The sequence below is a fragment of the Leptodactylus fuscus genome, chromosome 2 (genome assembly GCF_031893055.1).
Source record: "Leptodactylus fuscus isolate aLepFus1 chromosome 2, aLepFus1.hap2, whole genome shotgun sequence".
In the NCBI taxonomy this organism is placed as follows: Eukaryota; Metazoa; Chordata; class Amphibia; order Anura; family Leptodactylidae; genus Leptodactylus; species Leptodactylus fuscus.
In genome coordinates this window covers 84,612,700-84,631,853 of record NC_134266.1, presented here as the reverse complement: position 1 = coordinate 84,631,853, position 19,154 = coordinate 84,612,700, and positions in this window count along the sequence as shown.

The window sequence follows — 19,154 nt, the reverse complement described above, 5'->3', positions numbered from 1 at the left end:
CAGTCAGAGACGGGGACACAAATCTTGCAGCAAAGAATGGTTTATTTTAAAAAACAGCAAAATAAATAAACCAGTAATAAACCATAAATCAGGCACACGATAAGAAAAATAAAATACAGCCTTAACTTCAGTCAAAAAGGCAAAACAAAACCTGCTCATCTGAGCACTAACTAAATAGAAAATACTAACTGTACGTGTGGCTTAATACCAGCCACACAAATCAACCAAAATAACACTGTACTGTATCACAAGACTCTCAGTGTCAGGACAGATCCAGATGCCTCCTCTCACTCCCAGGATCTGCTAGGAAATGCAAGCTCTTCAGTCTTTTATGGGTCAGTAATAAGCCCAGGATCTACAACTGGGCTGAGGCCTACAGTCATGGCCAAAAGTTTTGAGAATGATACAAATATTAATTTTTACAAAGTCTACTGCTTCAGTTTTCCTAATGGCAATTTGCATATACTCCAGAATGTTATAAAGAGTGATCAGCTTAACAGCAATCACTTGCAAAGTCAATATTTGCCTAGAAAATGAACCTTATCCCCCAAAACACATTTCAACATCATTGCAGCCCTGCCTTAAAAGGACCAGCTAACATTGTTTCAGTGATTGCTCCATTAACACAGGTGTGGGTGTTGATGAGGACAGGGCTGGAGATCAATCTGTCATGATTAAGTAAGAATGACACCACTGGACACTTTAAAAGGAGGCTGGTGCTTGGCATCATTGTTTCTCTTCTGTTAACCATGGTTATCTCTAAAGAAACACGTGCAGTCATCATTGCACTGCACAAAAATGGCCTAACAGGGAAGAGTATCGCAGCTAGAAAGATTGCACCTCAGTCAACAATCTATCGCATCATCAAGAACTTCAAGGAGAGAGGTTCCATTGTTGGCAAAAAGACTCCAGGGCGCCCAAGAAAGACCAGCAAGCGCCAGGACCATCTCTCAAAAGTGTTTCAGCTGCGGGATCGGGCTACCAGCAGTGCAGAGCTTGCTCAGGAATGGCAGCAGGCAGGTGTGAATGCATCTGCACACACTGTGAGGCGGAGACTCTTGGAGCAAGGCCTGGTCTCAAAGAGGACATCAAAGAAGCCACTTCTCTCCAGAAAAAAACATCAGGGACAGACTGATATTCTGCAAAAGGTACAGGGAGTGGACTGCTGAGGATTGGGGTAAAGTCATTTTCTCTGATAAATCCCCTTTTCGATTGTCTGGGACATCTGGAAAACAGCTTATTCGGAGAAGACGAGGTGAGCGCTACCACCAGTCTTGTCTCATGCCAACTGTAAAGCATCCTGAAACCATTCATGTGTGGGGTTGCTTCTCAGCCAAGGGAATCGGCTCTCTCACAGTCTTGCCTAAAAGCACAGCCATGAATAAAGAATTGTACCAGAATGTCCTCCAAGATCAACTTCTCACAACCATCCAAGAGCAGTTTGGTGATCAACAATGACTTTTCCAGCATGATGGAGCACCTTGCCATAAAGCAAAGGTGATAACTAAACAATTTTGGGTCCATGGCCTGGAAACTGCCCAGATCTTAATCCCATTGAGAACTTGTGGTCAATCATCAAGAGACGGGTGGACAAACAAAAACCTACAAATTCTGACAAAATGCAAGCATTGATTGTGCAAGAATGGACTGCTATCAGTCAGGATTTGATCCAGAAGTTGATTGAGAGCATGCCAGGGAGAATTGCAGAGGTCCTGAAGAAGAAGGGTCAACACTGCAAATATTGACTTGCTGCATTAACTCATTCTAATTGTCAATATAAGCTTTTGTTACTCATAATATGATTGTTATATTTCTGTATGTGATAAAAACATCTGACAAACACACATAAAACAGACATATGTCAGTTATCTGGGGGAGATATACTGTGACTCCACCTGTCACCTTCTCACACCCCAAAGTCATGGTGTCACTAAGGAAGCATGGAGAGGGCTCAGGGATCAATTAATGGTCATAACAGCCAGGAGCTTATTGAATGTTCCCAAGCCAGTCATTGGTGAGGATACATATTGCCGCTGCCATAGGAAGAGTGTAATATCAATGAATAAATTTAACAATATACTGTAATACAGTATACTGCAATTATATATAATGTATATTGTATAGGCAATCAGACTCCCTAGGGTTCAAGTCCCGTTTTTATTTACTTTTTATCTTTAGGCCCCATGGGAAGTTTATCCAGGAATTTATTAATTTGGCGTCAGAAATTGTTTTTCTCTTAATATGGGATAAATTACATTCTACTCATTTTTTTCCTTTTCTCTGGATCATGATTGTAGGACTTAAAGGGGTTGTCCCGTCACAAGGATCCTATCTATAATGCTTGTTAATGTGAATGTAAGACTTTTCCTAAATACACTGCTTCAGCAAAACTGCTTTGTTTGGCAACTATCTTACTTTATTCATTTTTTGTGGCCACAGCCCTGACCTAGCTGCTCCTGAGTCAAGTGATGTGTCTGCCTGCTCTCAGGGGGGAGGGAGGAGGGGCTAAGTGCACAGGAGCGAGCCTGGTGGTGGGGGGGGGGGGGTAGTTTACCCTTTGGGGGAAGGGGCCGCCAATACAGGGTTAGACGTCGGCACAGGTGAAGCCAGCAACATCTCTATGCTTCTGCCCTGCATGAAGCAAGTAGCGGCAGAAGCGATGCTGCTATTCCGGGGGGGGGGGGGGGGGGGGGGCGGAGGAGCGGAATAACAGCATCGCTTCTGCCACTACTTGCTTCATGCAGGGCAGAAGCATAGAGATGTTGCTGGCTTCACCTGTGCCGGCGTCTAGCACTCCCCGGCATCCGCTGTAATAGAGAGGCGTATGCTGGGGACAGTTAGACGCCCTGTCGGGTCTGTATTTGCACTGTGAAGGCTAGACTGGTCTATGAGCGCGCACGCAGGGCTGGCGGCATCTCGCCGCTTGGCTTTGCATATGTGACCCCGCCCACCAATGACGAGACAAAGCCGGAAGACAGAAGAATTCACAGAAACGAAGACCGGTAAGTATGCGACGTGGGAGTACCCCTTTAATGGAACCATGCCTTTATCCAATGTTTTCAACTATGTAACTCTGTAAAGACAAAACATTGTATTTTGGAGCTATAAATAATGCAAACACAGACAACATTGATCTATTTGACTAAGGTATATTCATAATAATTAGTTATATTCATAATTATAATGGTATTCTGCCTAAACCAAACTGGGGATATTTACTGCCATGTTTTGCACTGTGGGAGTTCTGGCAATGTTAATAGGAAAAGACATTGTGCCTATTAATTTCAGTCATTTTCCAACCCCAACTGCAGATGTGAAGGAAATAAAAAAAAATCTGAGGTCATCACAAAAAAAATGTTTCAGTCTAAATTTATAAAGAAGCGATACCTAAGCCATAAAGATAACCACAATACAATAGGAGCTGGCCACAGAACTTTTAATTTTCATATTTATGAGGATTTTCCATAAAGAAACATGCTTACGACTTTCAAAACTCACTGTTGGATTTTGGAAACTTCACAGGAATAGTAAGCTGAAATTAGAGAGTGGGAGAAAATATTAAAAAAAATATTGGTTTCTGTCCAAATCATCCCCATGAATCCCTATGAATAAAAGAAAATAATCGTAAAACCCATCTTTTCCTTTTTTTTTTTTTTTCCTCTGAGTTGTAGAATTCTGAAGCAAATAGAGAAGGCGATGTAGATATTTCTTTATGTATTATTTTTCTAATAGCTTTACCAAAAGTACTGAAAATAATCAGACTTTAGTTGATGATGTGTCAGCTCAGTTTTTGCAGATGTGTTTCAGGATTTTGCAAGAACCCATTGCATATTGATTGAATGAACATTTTGCAAGAAATATAAAATTTGTAGAAGATGGAAATAATGTTAATTTAAACCAGAGGGGCACAACTTGTAGACCTTGAATAGCATGCAACTGGCAATGATTTTCTGTGTAGCCCCCAACACAACAAACCAGCAACGTCTCAAAAAGAAGGGTACAAGTCCAAAGTATACCAGGACCACTTCCCTAATTACATCAGAACAAAATAACAGTCACAAAGCACTGATGAAAAAATATTAAAACATAACATATAATTATGTAACCCTAAAAATACCATTAGGATGAGTACATCCTAGGATATAAGACTCATACAGTACAAATACACATAGCACACAAATCGTAAACCACTATGTTTGGCTTCAGAGGGTTCAGAGTAGGGATATGCTATATCTAATCACTATAATAACTGCATGGAGTATACAGACAAAAAATGGTTTGATCTCATCCACAGTCGCAGGAATAAGAATGTCATGGTGTGTGGGAATCAGGTGCAGGACAGTCCCTAGGCTGACCCTTAGATGCTGTCCCTGTACCCCAAAATTGCTCTCCACAAAAAAGATAGTCCTTATGTGAAGAGGTTCAGCTTGAGACTGCCCTTGTAAGGGCGGAAGCAATTTTGGAGTACAGGGGCAGCATCTGCAGGCCAGCCTAGGGACTGTCCTGCACCCGATTCCCGCACACCATGATATTCTTATGACTGCAACTGTGGGTGACAGCAAACCATTTTTTTTCTGTACACTCCATGCGGTTATTGTGGTGATCACATACAGCAGGGAGTAGGGATACTCTGAACCCTCTGAGGCCAAACATAATGGTTTACAGTTTGTGTGGTATGTGTATTTGTACTGTTTGAGTGTTATATCGTAGGATCTACTCACTCTAAGGGTATTTTTAATGGTACAGAATTAAATGTTATGTTTTAATATTTTTGCATCAGTGCTTTCTGACTGCCTGTGTGTAAGTAATATGATGAAACTTGGGGCATCACATGAAATACTCCACATGGCTTTGATCAGTCTTACTTTAAATTTATGTGGTGCTTTGAAAAGGTAGAAATCTTTAAGGTTACAAAATTCTGCATACTGTACATGGTGTTTACTGCAATTAAGGCACATATATGTGGCGATTTCAATAGCAACTATATACAATCTGTACAGAAGTAACAGGGGCACATCAACATTATCTCTTCCTTGTCAATGAGTTCTTTTTATATTTCAGCAGTCTAGTAGCTCAGACCCACATCCATTATGGCTTCTACCTCTCTTCAGAACACTCTCAAGACCTACTCCTTTCTGTGACAGCTCTTCGTGGGCATCTTTTGGTGCTGCTGCCTCCTGCTTTCGTCTTTCTGCTTCCGCTTGCCCCCAGCAGGTCTATACCACAGCCTATAAAGATGGCATCGAACTGGTGCTGTACACTAGGGGCTCAATACTACTGGCCCCTCTTTTCACTGCCACCCTCAGCAGTGAAAGCATGCACCACCACTACCCAGCTCCCAGACACTAGAAGAGGGACGTACTCTTGCTTACATCCATGGCAGGGAGGTGTGAGTGTATCACAGGGTTCATGATGCTTCACCAATTGTGCTCCATTACCCATCATTACTGGAGCTAGCATTACTCTCTTAGGCTCATGCTGGAGAGGGTGACACACCAAACATGCTATTCACCCATCATTACTCCTGGAGTTTCATTCTTTGCTCCAGATAACCACTCCTAACTGCAACCCTAGCTGCACCCCCATTGCTTGAGTGACATCTACCACTATGTCACACTTTCTAATTAGGAGCACTCATGTAGAGTAGAGAGTGAAGCCCCAGCAGAAGACCCCCCCCCCAAGCACTTTTCAGCTAATTTACATAGGAATAAAACACTAATTTGAATGAAAATTGAGCTGCAATGCAGAATAAGAAAGACATCTTTGGAAAGTGTAGAAACTGCTCTACAATGCACTTTCATTAGTTCGATTCATTTATTTTCTGCTGACAGACTCCATCCATCTTCTATAGACATAGCTCAGGTATATTAGACAATGGATTTAGATGTAATGTTTAGGAACAGATCTGCTTTATTTTATGCATAGCACAGAAAATCGTGACATTTTGTTTTGACAAGGTCTTTATCAAGGTATTACAATGCTATGAGGATGAGGAGCTCCAGAAGTACGGTACATAGCACAGAGGTAAAATGCTGCGCACCAGCCATGCAAGGCACCATATACTTTCATATACTTGGCAGCTTCTTGCTCAGTGGTTGGTACTATTGCCTTCCTTTCCCTGTGTTTTCCTGAGAATAGATCTCTGATCACACAATACAAATTTCAGAGGTCACCGCTGAACCCTGTGCTTGGTCACAAATGGAACATTAGCCAGGACCTGCAAATAGAAGTGGCCGATGAAAACAGAGGACCTAGAAATTAAGTTTTGGGTTCTTTTATTCCTACTATGTCCAGCAAAGGACCAACTTTTTAAAAAGTTGGACAACCCCTTAAATTCTGAGTGCTAGAGTCCACTTTCTAGCACTATTAATGGAGCAGGATCATGTACGTCAGATTGGGCACTGTCACACATGATCTGGAGTGTGGTCATACAGGCAGAAGTCCCTTTTTATATACAAGTCTATGACAGCTTTACATCCAGGCTTTCATAGACTTGCATAGAAAAAGTGACTGGGGCCTTTATGAGGGAGCCCTGTGAGGTTAGCATTGATAAAGGGGTATTGGTCAGTTGATAGGTACAGGCGGAATAATGTTTCATTTGCTATGCCTGGAGCGGACCTGAGAGAGTGACAGATGACTGATATTTCTTTAGGGGAATCTTTGAATCCTTGAACAATGCATTGCTCTCTAATGCCTTTTTGTGTTGCCCATATTGTTACGTGAGGTTTTCCTGCATTTTGAGTTGTAAATTATACTTTCAATCTATTTTACAAGTTGTGACTATTAAAAGGTCTTCCCATTTCAGATATGTACAGCATGTCCATTAGTACAAACTTATTTAATTGATGCAGGTCCCACCATTAAGACTGTAATGGGGAAGCCAGCATGCAGCCACCGGAGTTGGGGAGGGTTCAAATATGGCGCTGAGGCAGCCAGCACTTCTTCTACTGTGGCTGAGGTGCTACACCTGTGTGCAGGCCATATGGATTTGCCACCCAGACAATCTTCTCTCTGCAAATTAGCTCTAGCTCCATCGGTGAAGAAAGGACTCACAGAACACCAGACTTCATACTGCAAATCCCTGTATACAGCAGAGCTTTCTATGCACAGCTCTCACAGTGACGTGCTGATGTGTATTCTGGGGTGGGAGCAGTGAGCTGTTATGTGAAGTGAAGAGATGGTCAGGTGTTGTACAGAGTGAGTAGGCAGACATGTTTAATACTGCGTAAGGCAGCTGTGAGGCGTTCAATGGAATGAGGAGAATGTCAGGTGCTGGAGTAGAGCAGGGAAGTGTTACATGGAGTGATGTGGCAGTGAATTATATCAAGTCAGGGACAGTAAGGCGTTATTTGGAGTGAGATTGAGTGAGGTGTTATATGGAGTGAGGGAGGTGTAAGCTTCTATATGAAGTGAGAGGACAGTGTGTTGTTATATGGAGTGAGATGGCCATGAGGTATTTTATGTGGTGATGGGGTAGTGAGGTGTTATAAGGAATGAGATGGCCATGAGGTATTATATATGGGGATGGGGCAGTGAGGTGTTATAAGGAATGAGATGGCCATGGGGTATTTTATATGGGGATGGGGCTGTGAGGTGTTATATGGAGTGAGATGGCTATGAGGTATTTTATGTGGTGATGGGGCAGTGAGGTGTTATATGGAGTGAGATGGCCATGAGGTATTATATATGGGGATGGGGCAGTGAGGTGTAATATGGAGTGAGATGGCCATGAGGTATTTATGTGGGGATGGGGCAGTGAGGTGTTATATGGAGTGAGATGGTCATGAGGTATTTTATATGGGAATGGGGCTGTGAGGTGTTATATGGAGTGAGATGGCTATGAGGTATTTTATGTGGGGATGGGGCAATGAGGTGTTATATGGAGTGAGATGGTCATGAGGTATTTATGTGGTGATGGGGCAGTGAGGTGTTATATGGAATGAGATGGCCATGAGGTATTATATGTGGGGATGGGGTAGTGAGGTGTTATATGGAGTGAGATGGCCATGAGGTATTTTATATGGGGATGGGGCTGTGAGGTGTTATATGGAGTGAGGATGTGGTAAAATGTTATATGAACTAAAGGGATAGTTGGGGCAGTGAGGCGTTATATAGAGTGGGTAGGCAGTGTGGTGTAATATGAAGTGAGGGGGCAGTAAGGAGTTTTGTGGATTGAGGGGGCAGTCAAGTGTTTTAGGGGGTTAAGGGATAGTGAGGTGTTACCTGGAATGAGGGGACAGTCAGGCATTATAATGAGCGAGGCTGCAGTCAGGTTTTAGATGGAGTGAGAAACAGAGAGGTATTATATGGAATAAGGGGATTTGTTATAAGAAGTGAGGAAGAGGTGAGGTATCATTTAATATTTCATACGATGTACTGGGACGCTGAAGAAAAAGTTAGAATTGGGTTGAAGAAAAACTGCATTTGTGCGACTTTCTTTCAGCCTGTTTTTATGTCATTCATTGTGCTGTAAAATGGCATATTTTGCAGCAGGTGTACTTTTTAGTTATAGTTTTTTAGTTATACTCTATTGGGGAATGTCTAATGTTTTGATCACTTTTTATTCAAATTTTTTATAGGAGGTGAAATAGCAAAAAATGGCTATGGTGTTCGCCAGGTAGGAAAAATATTTTTGTATGTTTTTAGACTGTCCCTTTTGAGATAATATGTATAATTTGTTTATATTTGTTTTTGCTTATTTCTTTGTACATCAAGTCTAGGGAAAGGGGAGTAATTAAAATTTTTTGTTTTTCTTCTTTATATTTAAAAAAAAAACTTTTTTTTTTTTTTTTTTTTTTTTTTAACTATTCATTTAGCACACCTAGTGGGCTTGAAGATGCAATCTTTTGATTGCAAGTCCTATAAACTGACATACAACCGTATTGCAGTCTATGGGACTTTTGCAACACAGCTATGACCAACCTCAATAATTATATTTCTATGACAGGCCTGGGAGTCGTCATTTAGTTCCCAACTGTAATAGTAACAGGATGGATGCCACAATTTTGAGTAGTCCTGCAACAGTAAGGCTCTGTTCCCACAGAGTAACGCGCCGTGCATTCAGACACATGTACACGTGTCAGAGTGTGAGCGCTCAAAACAGATCTCATTCACTTCAATGTGTGCCGTCTCACGCGCGCTATACATTGAAATCAATGGGTTAAAAAGCCTCCCATTGATTTCAATGTGTAGCGCCCGTAAGCCAGTACACATTGAAGTGAATGGGATCTGTTTTGAGCACTCACACTCTGACACGTGTATACGTGTCTGAATACACGGCGCGTTACTCCGTGGGAACGGAACCTAAGGCTGCTTTCACGTGGAGTAACACTCCACTCATTCTGACACATAAACACTTATCAGAGTGCGCGGTGTAAAACAGAATCCCATTGACTTCAATGGGTTCATTCTTACGTGCGCTACCCATTGAACTCAATGGGAGGCTTTTTTAACTATTGCTTTCAATGTGATACGCGCATTTCACATTGAAAGCAATAGGTGAAAAAGCCTCCCATTGAGTTCAATGGGTAGCGCACGTAAGACCGAACCCATTGAACTCAATGGAATTCTGTTTTACTGCGCTCACTCTGAACGTGTTTACGTGTCAGAATGAGCAGAGTGTTAATTCCGTGTGAAAGCAGCCTAAAGGTACCGGGAAGGGGTGGGCTACTGAGAGATTCACAGGGGGCAAAGTGAAAGCAATGCTTGCATTCAGAATGGACTCTGAACAAGCGCATTAGCTCTGCTGTGCAATACAGTGGAGACCTGTTGGCTATGCCGACTACTCTGCTTCTAAGCGATCACCATTTTTAAAGACCAAGCATTCTCCATACTATTACGGCAGATGTTGGGACTGGGTTAAGACAGATGATCAATGACACCTGCTATTTCCACTGATCAGGTATTCTCAGCAGCATCCAGTGCCAGAACTGCACCGCGCACACAATCTACAGAGCCGGAAGCAGAAGGCTACATACATTGTGTAGTAGCCATGATGGAGTGCAACATCTCAGCAACCATTATCCATGATGGATTAATTATCTACCTTTGTGACTAAAACTTGCGTCCAAGGAAAGCATACACACAAGATACATAACAGTATGCAAAAATTATATTTACTACTCATAGCTACATCTACAGGAACTTGAGGTCACAAAAGCACTAAAACAGAGAATGTAATCTATCTTTACCTGCCAGTGAAAGATGTACAGAATGTACACACATATGCCCTTGCAAATATGTCTCCCAAATTCAGTGTAAGAATAGCATAAATAGTGTAAGGAAAGCATAAAGCCAAGTGGGCAAAATTGAGTCCAACATAGAAAAAAAAAAGTTTACTTTCAGAAGATTTATGCTGGTGATCTCAGAAATCATACATAAGACATTCTCGCTGAAGGTTTATTACCGTATATACTCGAGTATAAGCCGAATTTTTCAGCACAGTTTTTGTGCTGAAAAAGCTCCCCTCGGCTTATACTCGAGTCAAGCAAAAAAATATATTTTTTTTTTTTTGGGAGGGGGGTCTATGACCAGCCGCAATAGTAAAGTATAGAATCTCCCATAAAATAGTGAAAAAAAGCAGCTTTAAAAAAAATATAATAAAAAAAAATAAAGTAAATAAAAGTTCTAAATCACTCCTTTCCCTAGAATACATATAAAAGTAGAAAATGACTGTGAAACACATACACATTAGGTATCCCTGTGTCTGAAAGTGCCGAATATAGGGGATCTGCAGTGCTCCTGTTCCGTTGGGAAGGAGTTAATAGGAGCACTGCAGATACCCTATATTCAGCCAGGCTGAATTCCATGTGGGGAAAAAAAAACAGTCCTCAAGCTCAGGGAAGGGGCAGACAGACAACCAAAACACCCCCTCCCCTTTCCCAGCAACTACTGCACCAAAAACTCGGACCATTTTAATTTTTGAAATTTTCCAGTAGCCGCTGCATTTCTGCCCCTAGGCTTATACTCGAGTTAATAAGTTTTCCCAGTTTTTTGTGGTAAAATTAGCCTTGGGCTTATATTCGGGTTGGTTTATACTCGAGTATATATGGTATGTAGACCAATCCACCAAATATAGGTATTTAGTGCCATTTGGCGACAATTTATAGATGATTTCACATGCTTAAGTGACAATAGCCAATTACCTGTGGAAATAGTAAAAAAATAGCCCACTGAGACAGATATTTAGGAGATTTTCTTACCTTACAAAATCAGCAATAAACATGTACAAAAAAAAAAAAATGCTGCCAAAGAGAACTGAAGACGTTGACCCTAACAACCAGTCAGATCCCACTTTTTTTTGAGGCTCTGTGAAAAATTAAATGCAGCAATCAATTTTTCTTCCTCTTTTTTATTTCTGTTACAGTGAATGATTTGTGTAGATGGGCATGTTGGATAATACAAGAGGCATGGAGGTGTTAAACTCTTAGCTGACACTTTTCCTTTGCACCATGTTTGATACATCTCTCCACAGATTTTCAAATGTATAGCAATCTTCTACATAATAATATAATTCTGGCAGTATGGTGGTATCAAACACTCAGGGAGAATGGAGGTTAGAAGTTTCAGGCAAACCAACACAATCTCCCAGGTAAAAGCACCAGATGACAAAGAAGTGTTATCTACAGTGGACAGGATAGGCCGACGGTTTGACTAATGTGTTGTATGCTGAAGAACAGATGGCAAGGGCAAACCCAGTGTGCACCCTAGATGTAGGAGAAAGTAGGTGATGATGAAGGGCAAAAGTTTGGTGCCACTATGATCCAAAACCTGGAGTTATTGCCATTGATGAGATATAAAACATGGGAGTGGGTCACTTTGTGAAAGCAAAGCTGATGATCAGGGAGCCAAGCCCACCATTAGGATGATTGGCTGAAGGAGATTTAGTCAAGCTAGGAAAATTCCCAACAATGCTCCAAACTAAGGCCCTGTATTATTTGGGAAGTGAAGGAATCTTTAGATTTTGTCCCCTAGGTACAGCATCTGATATCAGGGAAGGACAGAAAAAAGGGAACATTCACTCTATGCAGACTGGAGCATTTGTTTAGAACATGTCAGATCTTATATTTGTATGTAAAATGAATAAAATATTATGTTATACATATGCACTATATGATCAAAAGTATCCAAGCACGCCCAAAATCATACGTTTTTCATATTAGATGCATTGTGCTGCCACCTACTGCCAGCTACTCCATATCAGACATCGTGAGAGAGCAGAATGGGGCGCTCCGCGGAACTCACGGACTTGGAACGTGGTCAGGTGATTGGGTGCCGCACATCACGCAGGTCAATGCCAAATGACGCCTCGCTTGGTGTAAGGAGCGTAAACATTGGATGATTGAGCAGTGGAAAAACGTGTGGAGTGACGAATCACGGCGGCAAGGTGTGGGTATGGCGAATGCCCGGTGAACGTCATCTGCCAGCGCATGTAGTGCCAACAGTAAAATTCGGAGGCGGTGGTGTTATGATGTGGTCGTGTTTTTCATGGAGGGGTCTTGCACCCCTTGTTGTTTTGCGTGGCACTATCACAGCACAGGCCTACATTGATGTTTTAAACACCTTCTTGCTTCCCACTGTTGAAGAACAATTCGGAGATGGCGATTGCATCTTTCAACACGATCGAGCACCTGTTCATACTGCACGGCCTGTGACGGAGTGGTTACACGACAATAACATCTCTGTAATGGACTGGCCTGCACAGAGTCCTGACTTGAATCCTATAGAACACCTTTGGGATGTTTTGGAATGCTGACTTCGTATCAGGCCTCACCGACCTAGATCGATACCTCTCCTCAGTGCAGCACTCCGTGAAGAATGGGCTGCCATTCCCCAAGAAACCTTCCAGTACCTGATTGAACGTATGCCTGCAAGAGTGGAAGCTGTCATCAAGGCTAAGGGTGGGCCAACACCATATTGAATTCCAGCATTACCGATGGAGGGCGCCACGAACTTGTAAGTCATTTTCAACCAGGTGTCCGGATACTTTTGATCACATAGTGTACAATGATCAGTCACAACAGTAAAACCACCAGTTTAACATTAGGCAGTCAAAATCTAATTAATTGAGGCTTGGACTTCAAAAGACTTCTGAAGGTGTACGGTGGTGTCTGGCAGGATGATGTTAGTATTGGCACTTCAGCTCTAAGGACCCTGTAACAGTTGTCCTTCTTTTTGTCATCTACTAACCACTGCCATTTTGGAGATGCTCAGGCCCACTCATTTACCTACCCCTTTTTGTCAGTGTTATTCAGATTCTCATACGTAAACATTTTTTTTCTGCTTCCAACTCATGAACTGTCTAACATATTAGATTCAATTAGAACTGTCTAACATATTCTTACACCTGACAAGTGAAAGAAAACCAGTGAGCCTACAGAAGTCTTTCCAAGCCTAACTGTACTTGCACTAGGTTTTTGCCAGGCAGAGCTATAAAGATATACATGGAGCTGTGCCTTTAAAGAGGACCTTTCACGTCCTCAGGACACATGCGGTGTAATACACCGCTAGAAAGCTGACAGTACGCTGAATTCAGCGCACGATCAGGTTTCCCGTTCTGTGTCTCCGCTGAAGAGCTATCGGTGCCATTACCTTCTGACACTGAAGAGCTATGGTAACGGCACCATAGCTCTTCAGCGGGGACACAGAACGGGAAAGCCAATAGTGCGCTGAATTTAGTGCACTGTCGGCTTTTTAGTGGTGTATTACACTGTATGTGCCCAAGGACATGAAAGGTCCTCTTCAATACAGTCTGTTACAACCAGGGTGAAGCAAATTAAACCAGCAATGCAGTTAGGTTAGGCTTACCTTAAATGGAATCTATCATTTGCAATAGGCATTTTTAACTAAACATATCTTTGCACATATCTTTAGAAAGGTTATTACAGGCATACATTTTACTCTATCATCGGCTCCGATGTTTTTGAATTATCCTGGTTTTAGTGATATGCAAATTAGCCAGCACGAAGCACCAGAAGCCTTTTTAACTTTTGCTTGAGCACTGCAGCATCGGCGGTGCCGAACGCTCCAAGCCCACACAAGGTACTGTCGGGTGCAGGGAAAAGGTCTAGACTCTGAACTCATTACCCAAAGGGGATTGGGGTGTAATTCTTGGTGTCTACACGATGGTGATCTCACCATGAACATCATCATGCCACTTGCCAGACACTATGGTCATCTGGCGAGGGATTATTACTGGTCATAGTTATTTGGTTTCAAGATGGAGGGCAGGACTTCTCCTCCTTGTGACATCACGCAGGGGAAGAGACCAGGAGACTAATATTGTCTCACCTGGCAGAAAGAAGTTCTCTCTGATCCTAGAAAGATGTGAGGCATGTTGTGCTGTGGACCAATGTCCTGAGGCCTAGCAGTGAAACTTATCAGTTGTGATGCTGGAAGCCATGTGAGCAGACTGAGGCTCCCTTACTGACTTAATCATGCACCCTGAGGTCTAGTAGTCAGGCTTCAGTGAACCCGTTTTGGTATTGTTTCTTTTCTGTCTTTTATTACCATTTTATTTTATGTATTATATTGTGCTTTTTTAGCCATATTTGCTTGATGATACATTGATGTTTATTTCTGTATGTTAGTGGCAATTAACAATCCACTCGGGTTGATAATTATATAAAACGAACTGGAGGACCCAGCTTTGCACGGGTATATTTCATATTTTGTTTGTGTAGTGGCCCTATAAAAATTGCACTTGTGTATTTTGTATGTTGTTTGTTCATGTGTAGCTCAGTTTTGATAACAGTGAAAAACATGCGATCAGTTGTTACGGATACCTGGAGTAAAGCTGTGTGAATGTGAACTTGTGTAACCGTGTCATCTACAACGCCCTGCCCCTTTAGCGCTGACCTACAGTATTGAAGAAAAATGGCTGGGTTGGTATGGAAACCTGAAGTAAAGCTCTGATGTGTTGGTGTGTGCTGAGCTGTGTATCCAATCCACTGATGTGTGATACTGTGTGCTGAGCCTTGTATCTAATTCTCTGGTGTGCTATACTATCACACCTCAGAGAATTAGACACACAGCTGAGCACACACTATCACATATCAGAGGATTAGATACACAGCTCAGCATACACCATCACAGATCAGGGGATTCTATACACAGCTCAGTACATAGTAGCACACACCAGAGGATTAGATACAAGGCTCAGCACACTATGTGCTAAGCTGTGTATCCAATCCTCCGATCTGTGATGGTAAATGCTGAGCTGTGTATCTAATCCTCTGATGTATGTTGGTGTCTTAAGCTGTGAATCTAATCCTCTGATGCGCCAACACACTCTTTCCAGCGAGCTGCTGAGATGCCGGAACAATCACGAGCACAGCGCAAGGAACGAGTTCAGCAGCAGGATAGCTTGACAGCTGTTGAAACGCCAGAGTAGGCGGATCATTGATGGCAGCAATTTGCTGAATATAGGCGGATCATCGACGCCAACAACCCATAGACGAAGTCGTGGGCAGAGGCGAATTAAGGTGATAGCAGGTGTGCCATGTGGCTTGGAAAGGCGAGATCCTTCACACACTGTCCAGTACTGTAATTGGTATGGTACAGTAGGTCACTGGGACTCAAAAGTAACTAGGATGCTAAGAGTCCTGCTCCCAGCATGACAACAACTCTGTTTCTCCAACCTACCACACCCCACACTGACTAGAAACTCACTCATTTCGTAGGTAAGCTATGCTGAAATCTGTTGGCATATCAGAGCAGTGTGGGCCACAGTAGTTTGGAGCAATGGAGTCGTGCATATTGTGACAAAAATGAATATCCTGTAAACAAAGGCATGAATGTTCATGGAGAAAGATGTGTTACATTCCAGTGAGCCTGATCTATCTAATGGTGTTGCTACATCACTCAGATACAATGCAGCTGGAGGAGCTGGATAGTGGAAACTGTCCCCAATGTGATTAAAAATGAATAGCCTATCCTAAGGACAAGTTAATAATATCCCTGAAATCACCTTTTTTTAAATTACAGTCCTATGGCATATTTCCGTGTTTAGTCAGAACTGTAATAGGTTACTAAATATACATATGAATAAAATATTGCAGGATATTTTGACACCTTTATTATTCTAGGAAACCCTCCACATAAATCAGGTATCGAGGTCATAAACCATCTGAGTTTGAATAAATGTCTTCAATGAGACCGTGTGCAGCAAAGATAACACAAAGCATATAGAAGACCAAACATCAATTTAATTTAATTCATAGCAATGTTAGATTTACTGCTTTATGTGCATAAACAGACACCAATATATTTTAATTCTGAATCAAGTACTCTCCTTACATTGATGTTGTGAAACTTTATAGCACCACCAAGTGGAATATGAGGGGAATATACACCAAGTGGCTATATTTAAAAAATAAACAGAAAATCCATATACCGATAATTCAGCTAAGGGTTTTTATCTAATACGCAAGGTATTTTGAACTCACTTTAAAAGCACTTTATCTTGCAGCCAACTCAGCATTAACATGGAGGCCATTTTGCAGCGATAGGACTTTAAAGGGGGTTTTCAGAGACTTGTTAATTGATGACCTATCCTAAATGGCTTTTAAAAGCATCTTAAATTTTCATTCTCCAATGTACATAACTTATGGGGGGCGGGGGGACCATGTGGATACAGAAAATAGATTAACCAAAAGCAAGCATATAAATGACTTAATCTGGAAGGCAGTGAAGAAGAAGCACTAAAAACTAGAAGGATAAAAAATAAATGACATAGAAAACAGAAAAGCAGCCCAGCTGGAGACAGATACTATAAAGAACAGAGCTGGAATGACTGGTAGGTAACTGTCTAAAGTAACACCTGTCTCTGGGGGTGAAATAGGTCTTTCAGTACTGATAGAAATGCTCAGTGGTTACTGGCACGAGCAAAGGAATGAGCAGCGCATATGGCTCTCCGTACTCCTTCATTCTTCTTAGTACAGGCACCAGCACTGTTCTGATGTAGTGAGTGGAGGCACCTTCAGATGTCTGCCAAGATTTTTTTTTTTTTTTTTTTTCCCTGCAGCAGGCAAACCCCCCCCCCCCTCCCCCCAACATCAAAGTCTACCACTCAGGCAACTGCATTTAAAATACCTTATGCAAATTAGCTGGACCAAACCTAGGAAGCACTCCCCAAGTATATAACTGTACCAAAATTGTTATTGAATATTGCTTTGGACCACCATAAACTTTCAAAAGTTTATTTTGCTGGTTCTTACACCTGTAGAGCCTCTACAGCAGTGGTTCTCAACCTTTCTAATGCCGTGACCCCTCCAGGGGTGAACCTGCTCCTTTCGCCGCCCGAGCGAAGTACAGAAAGCCGCCCCCCCCTGCCGGGAGGAGGGGGCGGAGTGGGGTGTGGCTTAGCTGAGGGGGCGTGGCACATCAAAAGGGGCAGGGCTTAGCGCCGTTCGCTGGCAGAGAGCAGGCCCGGAGACTGCCTGCGCTCTGCCTGAGCGTGAGGGGAGGCTGCTGGAGCAGCGCTGCTCCAGTGGCCTGCCCAAACCACCGCTCCGTGCTAAGCCAGTCCAGGACAGCTTGTCCTGGACTGGCTTAGGTTAGCAAAAATGCCGCCCTCCCTGAGGCCCTGGCATAGTGCCGCCTGAAGCGCTTGCTTCAGGTCGCCTCATTGGAGGTGCGGCACTGGACCCCGCAATACAGTTCCTCATGCTGCGGTGACCACAAACCAAAAAATAATTTTGGTGGCTACTTCATAACTGTAATTTAGCTACAGTTATGATTCAGAATGTGAATTCCTGATATGCATTATGTATTCTCATTGCTACAAATCAAACATAATTTAAACATGGGCATACCTCAACTTTTGAAGACCAGAAAGACGGACAGAACGTGCGGCACGCATAGTGCGCCGTGGCAAATTTAGCTCCACCCACTTTTATGTTGACTCCGCCCATTCTCATTCATTTTGCATGTGCTCCCACACAGTATAATCCTCCTACAGTCACCCGTAAATTATGTCCCCCCTCCATCTCTCCCCCAGTTTCATATAACCTCTTCATCTGCCCCCAGTTTCATGTCCCCCCGTCTCTGCCCGCAGTTTCATGCCGTTCTCCCCCACCTTCATCTGCCCCAGTGTCATGCCATTCTCCCCCACCTTCATCTGCTCCAGTGTCATGACGTTCTACCCCCCTTCATCTGCCCCAGTGTCATGCCGTTCTCCCCCCTTCATCTGCCCCAGTGTCATGCCGTTCTCCCACCCCTTCATCTGCCCCAGTGTCATGCCATTCTCCCCCACCTTCATCTGCTCCAGTGTCATGACGTTCTACCCCCCTTCATCTGCCCCAGTGTCATGCCGTTCTCCCCCCTTCATCTGCCCCAGTGTCATGCCGTTCTCCCACCCCTTCATCTGCCCCAGTGTCATGCCGTTCTCCCCCCCCCCCCCTTCATCTGCCCCAGTGTCATGCCGTTCTCCCCCCAATTTCATGGGCCCCATTCATTATGTTCCGACTTAATGTTTAACACAAAAAAAAAAAAAAAAAAAAAAAAACACCGCTTATACTCACCTTCCCAATGCTCCCATGCCGCTCTCCGCAGTCACCGGACGGATGATGCCATCACGTCCGCGCATGCACGCAGTTTGGAACGCACGTCCATAACGGCGTGCGTTCCAGCTGAATAGCGCTGCTGAAACCATAGCGCAACTTCTCAGCGGCTAAAGCCATCGTAAATATGCATTTTCCGATGGCTTTAGGCAACCCCTGTGTTTGTCGTTCGACCCCCGCCGGTGTTGCGACCCACAGGTTGAGAACTGCTGCTCTACAGTGAGTGTTCTGGAAGCCAGGACTTTAGAATCTGGCCAACTATATTCAAGTAGGTGCTCCCAGAGAAGAAGAATTAGTATCTATCCAATATGAAGCTTGCAGCAGAGTTTCCACCTGGCTTCTGTTGATACACCAACTCAGGCCACAGGGCCTTCTGACAGAGTGGCAATAAATTCTGCATCTGCCATGAGGCGAGAGGAGTATCTTGCATCAGACAGCAGATTACAGAGTCCCTTAAGGGGCGGTGCAGAATATTTGTTGGATAAACCTTGTGACTCATCTTGCAAGATTTGCCCAGCAGTTTCGTTTGGACCAAAGTGACTTGCGCATAATATGCCTCAAAGTCTATATAAATTTGATGGCACAGCTTTATTA